General features: G+C 43.5%; 1 protein-coding gene across 1 annotated transcript in view; it reads left to right on the top strand.

Annotated features, from left to right (window-relative positions):
* Positions 1 to 14,308, top strand: part of kcnj6 (potassium inwardly rectifying channel subfamily J member 6) — a 144,893-nt gene that overhangs the window by 28,457 nt on the left and 102,128 nt on the right. The window lies entirely within an intron of this gene.

Here is a 14,308-nt window from a genome sequence, read left to right as displayed (position 1 = left end):
GCTCCAAGGAATAGTTCCAGTTTACTCAACCTCTCCCTATACCTCAGACCCTCCAGCCATGGCAACATCCTTGTAAATCTTCTCTGTACCCTTTCCAGCTTGAATCTACGCAGTACCATGTCCAGCAGAGTTACTCCAACATTTTGTGTCTATCCCTGATTTTGAAGCACGCACTCCACTAGCTGGACACACTGACTGAGGTAAACATAATAACATAAGAACTTAGATCAAGCCTGCTTCATCTTTACTTGTAGGATAGACTCCCCAGCACAGAAATCAATCTTGCAATACTTCAAAGCACTCTCTTTAGCTCAGGTACAGTGCATTCAGAAAGTATTCAGACCCCTTCACTTTTTCCACATGTTTTTACGTTACAGTCTTATTTAAAAATGGATTTAATTCTTTTTTTTAATCATCAATCTACACACAATACCCCAGAATGAAGAAGTGAAAACAGGTGTTTAGAATGTTTGCAAAGTAATTAAAAATAAATTACTGAAATATCACATTTAAATAAGTATTCAGACCCTTTGCTATGACACTCAAAATTGAGCTTAGGTTCATCCTGTTTCCATTGATTATCCTTGAGATGTTTCTACAACTTGGTTGGAGTCCACCAGTGGTAAATTAAATTGATTGGACATGATTTGGAAAGCCACACATCTGTTTATATAAGGTCCCACAGTTGACAGTGCATGTCAGAGCAACAACCAAGCCATGAAGACGAAGGAATTGTCCGTGGATCTCCGAGACAGGATTGTGTCGAGACACACACCTGGGGAAGGGTATAAAACAATTTCTGCAGCATTGCAGATCCCGAAGAGCACCGTGGTCATTCTTAAATGGAAGAACTTCGGAAACCACCAGGACCCTTCATAGAGCTGGCCGCCCGGCCAAACTGAGCAATCGGGGGAGAAAGGCCTTGGTCAGGGAGGTGACCAAGAATCCTTTGGTCACTCTGACAGAGTTCCAGAGTTCCTCTGTGAATATGGGAGAACCATACCATGCCTACGGTGAAGCATGGTGGTGGCAGCATCATGCTGTGGGGATGTTTTTCAGCAGCAGGAACTGGGAGACTAGTCAGGATCGAGGGAAAGATGAACGGAGCAAAGTACAGAGAGATCCTTGATGAAAACCTGCTCCAGAGCGTTCTGGACCTCAGACTGGGGCAGAGGTTCACCATCCAACAGGACAAGGACCCTAAGCACACAGCCAAGGCAAAGCTTCGTGACAAGTGTGTGAATGGCCTTGAGTGGCGCAGTCAGAGCTAGGACTTGAACCCGATTGAACATCTCTGGATGAACCTGAAAATAGCTGTGCATCGACGCTCCCCATCCAACCTGACAGAGCTTGAGAGGATCTGCAGAGAAGAATGGGAGAAATTACCCAAATACAAGTGTGCCAAGCTTGTAGCATCATACTCCGGAAGACTTAACCATATAACCATATAACAATTACAGCACGGAAACAGGCCATCTCGACCCTTCTAGTCCGTGCCGAACACATAATCTCCCCTAGTCCCATATACCTGCGCTCAGACCATAACCCTCCATTCCCTTCCCATCCATATAACTATCCAATTTATTTTTAAATGATAAAAACAAACCTGCCTCCACCACCTTCACTGGAAGCTCATTCCACACAGCTACCACTCTCTGAGTAAAGAAGTTCCCCCTCATGTTACCCCTAAACTTCAGTCCCTTAATTCTCATGTCATGTCCCCTTGTTTGAATCTTCCCTACTCTCAGTGGGAAAAGCTTTTCCACGTCAACTCTGTCTATCCCTCTCATCATTTTAAAAACCTCTATCAAGTCCCCCCTTAACCTTCTGCGCTCCAAAGAATAAAGCCCTAACTTGTTCAACCTTTCTCTGTAACTTGAGGCTGTAATCGTTGCCAAAGGTGCCTCAACAAAATACTGAGTAAAGGATTTGAATACTTATATAAGTGTGATATTTCAGTTATTTCTCTTTAATTACTTTGCAAACATTTCTAAACACCTGTTTTCGCTTTTTTATTATGGGGTATTGTGTGTAGATTGAAGGTAAAAGTAAATGAATTTAATCCATTTTAGAATAAGGCTGTAACGTAACAAAATGTGGAAAAAGTGAAGGGGAGATGGGGCATGTTGGTCGGTGTGGGAGAGTTAGGCCGAAGGGCCTGTTTTCACACTCTATTACTCTATGGTCTAATTTTATAAAACATCAAAATAATGCACCTAGCTTTATGTATGTAAAAGGTGCTTTAGACATATTTGGTGGAATAATTTCCAGTTGAAAACCAGCCATCAAAAAATTGCTCAGTTCAATGTATGTTAGGGCAGCTATTACTTTTTCAGAAGATAGACACAAAATGCTGGAGTAACTCAGCGGGTCAGGCAGCATCTCTGGAGAGAAGGGATGGGTGATGTTTCGGGTCGAGACCCTCCTTCAGACTTTTCCAGAAACAAACTTCTTAAGGGGTTGGACAGGCTAGATGCAGGAAGATTGTTCCCGATGTTAGGGAAGTCCAGGACAAGGGGTCACAGCTTAAGGATAAGGGGGAAATCCTTTAAAACCGAGATGAGAAGAACATTTTTCACACAGAGAGTGGTGAATCTCTGGAACTCTCTGCCACAGAGGGTAGTTGAGGCCAGTTCATTGGCTATATTTAAGAGGGAGTTAGATGTGGCCCTTGTGGCTAAGGGGATCAGGGGGTATGGAGAGAAGGCAGGTATGGGATACTGAGTTGGATGATCACCATGATCATATTGAATGGCGGTGCAGGCTCGAAGGGCCGAATGGCCTACTCCTGCACCTAATTTCTATGTTTCTATGTTTCTATGTTTCCCAGCTGTTATCAGGCAACTGAATCATCCTATCACAACTTGAGAGCAGCCCTGAACTACTATCCTACCTCATTGATAACCCTCATACTATCTTTGATCGGACTTTACTGGCTGTACCTTGCACTAAACATTTTTTTCCCTTATCACGCATCTGTACACTGTAAATAGGTTGATTGTAATCATGCCTTGTCTTTCTGCTGGCTGGTTAGCACGCAACCAACGTTTTTCACTGTACCTCTGTACGCATGATGATAAACTAAACTGAACATAATGATGTTGTCAATGCCTTGCCAATACGACCTTGGTTTTTATGTCCCAGTGAAACAGCAAGAGGACATGCCCATGCCGAGACGTCCCTTCAGCATCTGTCTGCATCTGTCTGCCTGAGTAATGCACTGAATGTTCAACACATCAAAGCTGGGCCTCACTGCACTATCACAGCGATCCCCAGTAGCGACATATGCTGCAAGTTCTGCAGGGGCCATCAGCTCATGTTTCGCAGTGGAACCACGTGCCGTGGGATGCGATCTGTTGGATATGTGCATCCAAGCTGAGGACTTATCTACGCCCCTCCCCGGCATGTTTCTTCATCTCTAGGGCGGCCTTTGCTGCAGCTTCGGTTGCCATGGCGACTGCTCCTTTAAGGCCCTGACTCATTTCCCAGGATTCTTAATGGCAATGAATAGGCAACTGCGATCTCTGCAGGTAGCCACCGACTGCAACTGTGCAAATCACGTTTTATTTCAGACAGCAGAATGAAACAACACATCGCAACTTAAAAAAATGTAAAAAATTCCCAATATTGTGACTTTTGGGAGGGTGCCTGATTGGATGTTAGTGGTGAAGATCATAAGTGATAGGAGCAGAATTAGGCCATTCGGCCCATCAAGTCTACTCCGCCATTCAATCATGGCTGATCTATCTCTCCCTCTTAACCCCATTCTCCTGCCTTCTCCCCATAACCCCTGATAGCCGTACTGATCAAGAATCTATCTATCTCTGTCTTAAAAATACCTATTGACGTGGCCTCCACAACTTTCTGCAACAATGAATTCCACAGATTCACCACCCTCTGACTAAAGAAATTCCTCCTCTGAGGCTATGACCTCCGGTCCAAGGCTCTCCCACTAGTAGAGTTGCCAACTTTCTCACTCCCAAATAAGGGACAAAAAGTCAAAATGAGGGACAAATTCCCGACAGCAATTTGTTGACCGAGTCAGCCATGGCTGGGTGAATGATGAGTTGGCCCGGGTGCTGGACTGCACACAAAGCCCAGCCGGCGGGCCAGCTGAGGAGCCTTGGCCCGGCACCCCATCCAACTCATGAACCGATGATCGGCCATCAGAAGGAGGGGTGGTGGTGGTGGTGTCGGCGGTAAGCGAAGGTCCGAAGGTCGGACAGCTGGCCGGGCTGCCGACCGACAGGGCCACGGGCGAGGAGCTGCTGCTGCACTCCATGGGCTGCACTACGTCGGGGCGGATGAGGCAGGGCCGGATGCGGCGCTCCGACCCGACAGTCCCCTCGACCCGAGTATTAGCAGTCAAATACTGGACAAGGGCAGTCCCTTATGGAACAAACCAATTTAGCCCAACGTACGGGATGTCCCGGCTAATACGGGACAGTTGGCAACCCTGCCCACTAGTGGAAACATCCTCTCCACACTCACTCTATCCAGAATCGAAACATCCCAGAAAAAGATGAACTGTGATAAGATGTTTACTATACAAAATGCATGTATTAATTGCATAATTAAATAAATTATAGAGTAATTGCATAGTATTAAAAGGTGTAACAAGTACAAATTATTGATATTACACAGTAAGGTTCTTTTATAATATTACAATAACTTAAAACTTCATTGTTATTTAATTATCTTCAGCATCATGTCCTCTACCTTTTCTGCACAGGAGATACTGTATTAATAGGTAAGAGCCGTGCGGGGTATCACAGGTCTACATTTCAACCCTGGTCTCTTGACAGAAATGAAGGGCGGGATTGACATGTTGTTTAAATAGGAGCCGTGTAGTTAATTGGAGTATTTCCAATGAGCTTACAATCATTGCTGCTTCAACAGCAGAGATCTTTTTGGTGCAAACGGACAGAGTCTGACTCGAACAAAATCATGTGTACGAAGGAACTGCAGGTGCTGGTTTAAACCGAAGATAGACACAAAATGCTGGAGTAACTCAGCGGGGCAGGCAGCATCTGTGATGAAAAGGAACGGGTGATGTTTCGGGTCGAGACCCTTCTTCAGACAGTCAGGGGAATGGGAGGGCGGAATAGTATTATTGTCTTAGGGATGCAGTTAGAACTCTAATGCTATTTTAACAAGCAATCCTGAAGGACTGCATCATGCTCAATCTGTAACTCAAATGTGGAAAGATAGGTGCCTGGGAACCATTGAAAGTCTATTTAAAGGGACGTCTAATTCAAGTTAGAAGGTAGTAGGAAATCCTATCCTTTTATTTGAAAGTGAAAGGATGGCTTTAAGATCACTTTCTTCACACATATATTTATCATTATCGCCTTCAGTCAGCTTTCTGTACTTACTGTGGGTGTTGATGCCATTAGGATGCATGACACTTGAATCAGCAGCTGTGTCAGTAGCCAATGTCACCAATATAGGGGGGCACAGTGGTAGCAGTGTTAGAGCTACTGCCTCACACCACCAGAGACCCGGGTTCGATCTTGAGTATGGGTGCTATGTGTACAGAGTTTTTGAGTTCTCCAGTTTGTGCTTTTACCGGGTGCTCCGGTTTCCTTCCGCATTCCAAAGGTTTGGCTTTCATAAAATTGTAAATTGTCCCTAGTGTGTAGGATTATGCTAGTGTGTACAAACGCGTGCCGGGGCAAACTCGGTAGGCTGACGGGTCTGTTTCTACGCTGTATTTCTAACGTCTAAAAGTCTATAGTCCAAAGTGTAATCTAAAAGGTGGTGTTACAAGTGTGTGCTGTTTTGCACAAGTCTTTGGAGTGGGTTTTGAACATATGATAATCTTGACTCCTAGTTTTTTCCCCAAGAATTATAGCATGCTATGATTATTATTATACTACAAGAGGGAGCTATTCAGCTCATCGAAAGCATCACAGCTCCACACAGAGCAATCTTTTCAGTCCCATTTCTGCTTTCTTTCCCCTTCAGACCAGCTATTTACTTTCCCTGAAGTCTCTGTCCAATTCCCACCTGAAGGCTTTGGTTGACTCTGTTTCAAAGCAGGAAATTCCAGACTGTCACCACTTTGCATGAAATAGATTTTCCTCATCTCTCTGCTGGGCCTTTCTCCTGTCACTTTGTCCCTACCCCTGTCCCCCGTTTCTTGAAGCAAGCACCACAGGAGCCTATTTGGACTTGTCCACCTCTGTAAAATCTTCTCTTCAGGAAAATCTTCTCTCCACTCGATCTATTGTTCATCCGTGGAAACTTTCTGCTAATATTTCCCACCACTCTTTCAACATCTGGCTGAAATGAAGGTAACAACCCCACACGATAGACACAAAAAGCTGGAGTAGCCCAGATGGACTCCAGCTTTTTGTGTCTATCTTCGGTTTAAACCAGCATCTGCAGTTCCTTCCTTCACAATCCCATATGTCATGCAGCATCTCTGGGGAGCATGTAAGGTAATATTTCATTCTTCAGGCTCAAACTTCTTCAGTCCCGACCGGAAACATCATCTATCCATGTTCTCCAGAGATGCTGCCTGACTCACTGAGTTACTCCAGCATGTTGTATCTTTTTTTTAGTAAACCAGCAGTTTCTTTTTATTGCATTCCTTGGTTTCTTTGTTGTACCACACTCCCTAGCGCCCTCACTGGGTAGATTGATGGTTGGGCTTAGATGCTGGTAGAAAATGTGCAGAGGCCAGAACTGAAACAGAATGTTTTGGTGAGAAAGGACTCGTGTTAAAATAGAGTGGGGTGAACGGATTTAATGGCGAGACCTTTAAATGTGGGTTTAGGTAGACAAAAGTGCTGGAGAAACACAGCGGGTGCGGCAGCATCTGTGGAGCGAAGGAAATAAGGCAACGTTTCGGGCCGAATCCCTTCTTCAGGCTTGTAGACAGGAAATAACAAGTGGAAAGGATTTATTGTGAGATGAGAATCTAACAATAAAGTTTGGACTGACCTAAATTTACAGATGGTGGAAAATGGGAAACCAGCCAGGATGAATTTGGAGGTGGGAAAGAATAAGGACTCCACCCACTGCTATTCTTAAATCTAAAGTATACCTTAAGCATTGTATCATTAAATTGCAGCATGATTATTACATTCACTTGCCCATCCAAATTTATATTCTTGCAACTTGCAGTTTCTTATTTTACAATTTTGCTATTGGTATCTTCTGATATTTTTCATAAACCAATTCTTCAATAAATGGCATGCATAGTCTCAATAATGATAGCTGTGTTGCTTAGCAACCTTCTAATGGTATCGTAGCAACAATGGGTTCAAACCAGTTCCTCTTTTTAATTAAATTTATTTTATTAGTTGATTTTGTCCTCTTTCATTTTGCCTGATCCTTGAACTTTGTGTTTGCTGCACCGTGGCATATCGCTAACATTTCATCCAAGCTGTCAATGGTTCCCCTCCAAGTACAACAATCTGCTTTGGTTTCTCATGGTACGGAGCATCCAGGAATCGTCAGTTACAACACAGGAGCTACATTAATGCCACTGAGACCACTTAAAAGGCTTGTTCAAGGAGAATGAATCTCCATTCATGAGAAACACCACTTGCAATATGTAGGAAGTGGTGCACCGAAGATAGACACAAAATGCTGGAGTAACTCAGCGGGTCAGGCAGCATCTCTGGAGGAAAGAAATAGGAGACGTTTCGGGTCGAGACCCTTCTTCAGACTGAGATCCAGGGGAGATGGAAACTAGAGGTATGAAAGGTAGGGAACTGGTACCCAGCCAGCACTGATGACACAAGATAGGTGGAGCCCACATTGGTCTATTGTTGGCTGTGGAAGAGATGATAACGAAGGAATACAAAGAGTGAAACCAGCAGTTGAGAGGCAATGCAAGGATTACTTGAAATTAGAGAAATTAATATTCATACCAACAGTCTACCACATAATATGATAGATGATGAGAAATGAATGATGATTTATCAAGCAACATCCTAACATTTGACACTTTGGTTTTCAATGTTGGTTAATTGGGAGTGTGCACGAACATGTCAACAACTGTAAACATGTAAGGAATCCGCTCAGATGTGTTCTTGGCGTGTATTTTTCTGCACACACGTGTTTATTGTGTATATGCTTGTGTGCATGCATACAGGTTCATTTGCGTCTGGTGCTGCCGTACCCGCTGAGTTACTCCAGCACTTTGTGACTAGTTTTGTAAACCAGCGCCTGCAGCTTCTTCTGTCTCTTAATCAATTCACGGTGGCAAAGCAGTAGAGTTGCTGCCTTACAGCGCCAGGGATCCAGGTTCGAACCTGACTACAGGTGCTGTCTGCATGGAGTTTGTACGTTCTCACCATGACCATGTGAGTTTTCTCTGGGTGCTCCGGTTTCCTCCCACACTCCAAAGATGTATAGGTTTGTTGGTCAGCACGGACTTGGTGAGCCGAAGAGCCTGTTTCCATGCTGTATCTCTACACTAAACTAAACCAAACTATTTCACCCTTGCCTGTATGCAAATCCTTTCCAAACCTTTATACTCAATCTACTGATATCTCTTTGTAGTCTATCATTGTAGTCCTTTTCATAGCAAAAGGATTTGAGTATAAGAGCAGGGAGGTTCTACTGCAGTTGTACAGGGTCTTGGTGAGACCACACCTGGAGTATTGCATACAGTTTTGGTCTCCTAATCTGAGGAAAGACATTCTTGCCATAGAGGGAGTACAGAGAAGGTTCACCAGACTGATTCCTGGGATGGCTGAACTTTCATATGAAGAAAGACTGGATAGACTTGACTTGTACACGCTAGAATTTAGAAGATTGAGGGGGGATCTTATAGAAACTTACAAAATTCTTAAGGGGTTGGACAGGCTAAATGCAGGATGATTATGCCCGATGTTGGGGAAGTCCAGAACTAGGGGTCACAGTTTAAGGATAAGAGGGAAGTCTTTTAGGACCGAGATGAGAAAATCATTTTTTACACAAAGAGTGATGAATCTGGGGAATTCTCTGCCACAGAAGGTAGTTGAGGCCAGTTCATTGGCTATATTTAAGGGGGAGTTGGATGTGGCCCTTGTGGCTAAAGGGATCAGGGGGTATGGAGAGAAGGCAGGGATGGGGTACTGAGTTGGATGATCAGCTATAATCATATTGAATGGCGGTGCAGGCTCGAAGGGCCGAATGGCCTACTCCTGCACCTATTTTCTATGTTTCTATGTTTCTATTTGCACAGCATGCAAAGTACATTTGCATCATTTGGGTATATTGTTTTCCAGCCCATCCTTGAAGTAATTTCTAAATAATAACGTGAATAGTTGTGCCTCCAAAACAGATACTGCCAATTTGAGGACCTGTCCATTATCCCGACAATCTATTTCCTAAGGAGGCCAATCAACTAGATTTAAAATTATAAGCTTCAGCTTTATCCAAATCTCTTTAACCTTAACTTTATTCTCTAAAGAGGAGCTTTATCCTAGTGGAAATTCAATTCAGACAATACTCTATCCTTCACTCTAATCACCTTTAATCAGGCAAATTAGAAGAATATTTCGCTTGGGTTGCTTACATCCCAGTGGTTTGAATGTTGAATTCTCTAATTTTACGAACACTCCTCTCCCTTTCCCCGTGCCCCCTTCCTCTACTCTAGTCGTTTAACCAGCTCCACAGTTCACCACATTGTATCCCTCTTGTGATCACACCTTCGCTAGTCAACAATGGGTCTACCGGGGTACCTCCCTGCCTGAGCTCATTTGTTTGGTCCTGGTCTTTTCTCGCCTCCAACTCTCTATTCACTGGAATTTAGAAGGATGAGAGGGTATCTTATAGAAACATATAAAGTTCTTAAGGGATTGGACAGGCTGAATGCATGAAAAATGTTCCCGATGTTGGGGGAGTCCAGAACCAGGGGTCACAGTTTAAGAATAAGGGGTAGGCCATTTAGGACTGAAGTGAGGAAAAACCTTTTTTACCCAGAGAGTTGTGAATCTGTGGAATTCTCTGCCACAGAATTGGCAATGGAGGCCAATTCACTGGATGTATTCAAGAGAGAGTTAGCTCTACAATAGCTCTTAGGGCTAACGGCATCAAGGGCTATGGGGGAAAAAACAGAACCAGGATACTGATTCTGGATGAGGGCCGTGATCATATCGAATGGCAGAGCTGGCTCAAATGGCCTATTCCTACACCTGCTTTCTATGTTTCTATGAATCATCACCTATCATTTCTTCCAGTGATGCTGCCTGGCCCGTTGAGTTACACCAGCTCTGTGACTATCTTTAATCAGGTCATTCGGGTATGTCCTAACCGTTACAAGTTCATGCTGCCTCTCTGGTCTTTCCTTAATGATCACCTTGAATAATTTCTCAGCAACAGAGTGTTAGGCTAAATGGTCCATCATTCACTGGCACATCTCTTTACCTTTCTTGAATGGTGGAGCATTATGTTAAATTTCCCAATCTATAAGAATAATTTGCAACCAAAATGGATTTTGGCAATTTTAAAGTTAAACTTCAGTAATGTTACCAGCTCCTTCCTTTTCCTAAATGCGGCAAAGGAAATCATGTGATCTCAGTGTTCTATCAATATATCATTTTGTTATTTTTCTCCATTTTCTATTGTCTTGTTTATTTTATTTAAGTTAAGTCAGGACCTTCAGCCCACTGAGTCCGCACCGACCAGTATCCTATGTCTCTGGTGCTACAAGGCAGCATCTCCACCATATAACCAAGGGCCTCTTTGCCTTTCCCACTGGACATAAAAGACACCACTATTAACAGATCAGTGATAGAATTCTCCCCAACCCAGTCTCCTGACCAGCAGTGCTAAAAACAAATGAACTGATTATCATCGCACCGCTAAGTGGGATCACGCTGTGTGCATATCAGCTGCTTTATTTCATAAATAATGAAAATTATTACAGTTGACAAAGAAATTCCTTGGCAGTTAAATGATTTTTTGCTGACACTGGGCTGTGAAAGGCTCAATAGATGTTTTAATGCCACCATAAGAGGTACAGCTTCATCAAACGGGTTAATTTGTAGAGATAAATACATTCCTATCTCCCTAGGGTACACTCTTCTGCATCAGGCCATCTCAGAGTCATAAAGTCATACTGCATGGAAACAGGCCCTTCAGCCCAACATGCCCACACCAACCAACATGCCTCATCTACACTAGCCCCACCAGCCTGCGTTTGTCTCATATCCCTCTAAATGCACGAGGCCAGTTCATTGACTATATTTAAGAGGGTTAAATGTGGCCCTTGTGGCTAAAGGGATCAGGGGGTATGGAGAGAAGGCAGGTACGGGATACTGAGTTGGTTGATCAGCCATGATCATATTGAATGGCGGTGCAGGCTCGAAGGGCCGAATGGCCTACTCCTGCACCTATTTTCTATGTTTCTATGTTTCTAAACCTATCCTATTCATGTACATGTTTAATTGTTTCTTAAACGTTGCAATAGTATCTGCCTCAACTACCTTTCCCTCCTCACATTAGACCTATGTCCTCTGGCTCTTGATTCCCTTCTGTGTGTTTACCCGATCTAATCCTCTCATGATTTTGTACACTAAAGTCTATCTTATTTCTTTCATTATTCGGAGGCCTTTGGGATTCAGATAGACAGTTTAACGCTGACAAGAGGAAAATACTGTGAATGTTGACCTTACACTGTGCAGTGGTTACGGTACTCCTCCAGATTCAGGGGCAATTTCTTCCCAGCTGTTATCAGGCATCTGAACCATCCTACCAACAACCAGAGAGTAGTCCTTATTTACTATCTAACTCATTGGGGACACTCAAACTTCACCGGCTTTATCTTGCACTAAACATTGTTAATAAACGTTATTCCCTTTATCATGTGTCTGTACGCAGTGGATGGCACGATTGTAATTGTGTATTGTCTATCCACTGACTGGATAGCACACAACAAAAACCATCCCCTCTACCTCGGTACACGTGACAATAAACTGAACTCAAACTCCAATAATTTGCAATAAGATTCGCTCCAATCAAGTGATGCATTCATGCTTATCACAGATTAGCATTTGAGAAATTGGTCTCATTCTCCCACCAACTGTTTATAGTCCTGCAAACTCTTCTTCTATCAATTTTCCCTTTCAATGCATTTATTGCACCTGTCTCCCCCATTCCCACAGGAATGCTTTGGAGATTCTAAGCTTTCACTGCTTTAAAAAGTTTTGCCTCGTCGTACTTTCGCTTCATTTAGCATTTTTAGTTGAATTTAGTTTAGTTTAAAGATAGAGGGCGGAAATGGGCCCTTTGGCCCACCGAGCCCGCGCACTTACACTGTCCTACACACTCTAGGGACAATTTACAATTATACCAAACCAACTAACCTACAAACCTTACTGACCATCACCCGGTGGGGTCACAACATCGGAGGCCTGGATCGCCTCAGCGCAGAGGGAGAACAAGGAGGGAAGAGACAACGACTTAAGATTTTTGCCTTCCATCACAGTGAGGAGGCGTCTGGTGCACTCACTGTGGTGGATGTTAAATTTGTGTTTATTGTGTGTTTTGTTACTTTATTATATGTATGACTGCAAGGCAATGACATTTCGTTCAGACAGAAAGGTCTGAATGACAATAAAGTTTCCAAGATTCCAAGATTCCAAACCAGTACATCTTTGGTGTGTGGGGAGGAGACTGGAGATCCCGGGGAAAACACATGCAGGTCACAGGGTGAACGTACAAACTCTGTACAGACGGCACAAATAGGCAGGATTGAACCCAGGTCTCTGGCTCTGTAAGTCAGCAACTCTACCGCTGCGCCATCATGCTGCACCTTTTTTTAATTGCTTAGAAACATAGAAACAGAAAATAAGTGCAGGAGTAGGACATTTGGCCCTTCGAACCAGCACCACCATTCAATCTGATCATCCAAAATCAGTATCCCATTCCTGCTTTCTCCCCATATCCCTTGATTCCGTTAGCCCCAAGTACTTTCCCATGTTGCCTTTGCCCAGTCCTTTGCCTCCTTTCCCTCTGCCAGACATGATGATGCTTCACTCAAGTCGCTGCACAATCAGACTTTACCATCACTGCTTGGCTTCAAGGAGTTCTGAAGCAGTTCTGGATCACTGACACTGCCAGTGACGTGCTGGCGTTGGAGAGGATCCAGGTGAGATTTACGAGAATGGTCCCAGGAATGAGTGGCTTAACATATGACAAGCTTTTGAAGGCACTGGGCCTGTAGTCGCTGGAGTTTCGAAGGATGAGGAGGAAACTCATTACAAAACATACCATAGAATGATAGGCCTGGATAGATTGAATGTGAAGAGGATGTTTCCACTAGTGGGAGAGTCTAGGACCAGAGGCCAAAACTTCAGAATAAAAGGACGTACGTTTAGAAAGGAGGAATTTGTTAAGTCAGAGGGTGGTAAATCTGCAGAATTCATTGCCACAGATGGCTGTGGAGGTCAATGGATATTTTGAAGGCGGAGATTAAAAGATTGTTGACTAGTACAGGTATCAAGGGTTATGAGGAGAAGGCAGGAAAAAGGGGTTGAGAGGGAAAGATAGATCAGCCATTATTGAATGGCGAAGTAGACTTGATGGGCCGGATAGCCTAATTCTACTCCTATAATTTATGAACGTATGAATAATTCATTGTATCAAACCTCCCCTCCTTCGGCCCACGTACATGCACGCAGATACAAATGAACATGTACACATGCACACACACACACACACACACACAATAAACTCGTGCATGCTGAGAAACACATGCCGAGAGCACAACTGAATAGAGAATCTCCACAGACTATCATCTGGGAATAATATTCCTCGGATGAACATTTAAAACTCAGTTGTAAGAAACTAGATCAGGTGGAATGGGTGTAGGTCCTATAATATTTGTGGAACACCTACGAAAATAGACTAGTGGGGCAAAGAATGTAAGTGAAGTCAAGCAACTACCAGAAAATGTAGTCTCCTCTGATTGTGTGTGCGGGGGGCGTCTCTCTGCATAGAGATTATTTGGCTGCCATTTTAAAAGCGTGAATCTGTGGCTAATTTAAATCAATGATTTTCCAATATTAAGCTTACAAAGGAAATTGGTGCAAATATGTCAACCAAATAAAATTGCATCTGTCCCTTGTGTTATATCAAGCAGATGAATTGATATATTGAACGGATTGGGTTTATGTTTGACTGTTAATCCTGTGATTAACCTACTAGTTACGGTTGCCTGGAATCACTAAGGAACTGGATTGCAAGTCCGGGTTTCCAGTGCAAACTGTCAAAGCTATAAGTCGAGCCTCCATTTATCCAAAGGATAGTGTAATAATTATGCAAGAACATTCATTATCCAAGTTCACAACACTGGCCTCAAGCC

This window comes from Leucoraja erinacea, chromosome 13 (assembly GCF_028641065.1).
Source record: "Leucoraja erinacea ecotype New England chromosome 13, Leri_hhj_1, whole genome shotgun sequence".
NCBI lineage: Eukaryota > Metazoa > Chordata > Chondrichthyes > Rajiformes > Rajidae > Leucoraja > Leucoraja erinaceus.
Note: the sequence above shows the minus strand (reverse complement) of the source record. Positions and strands in the feature narration are given on the sequence as shown.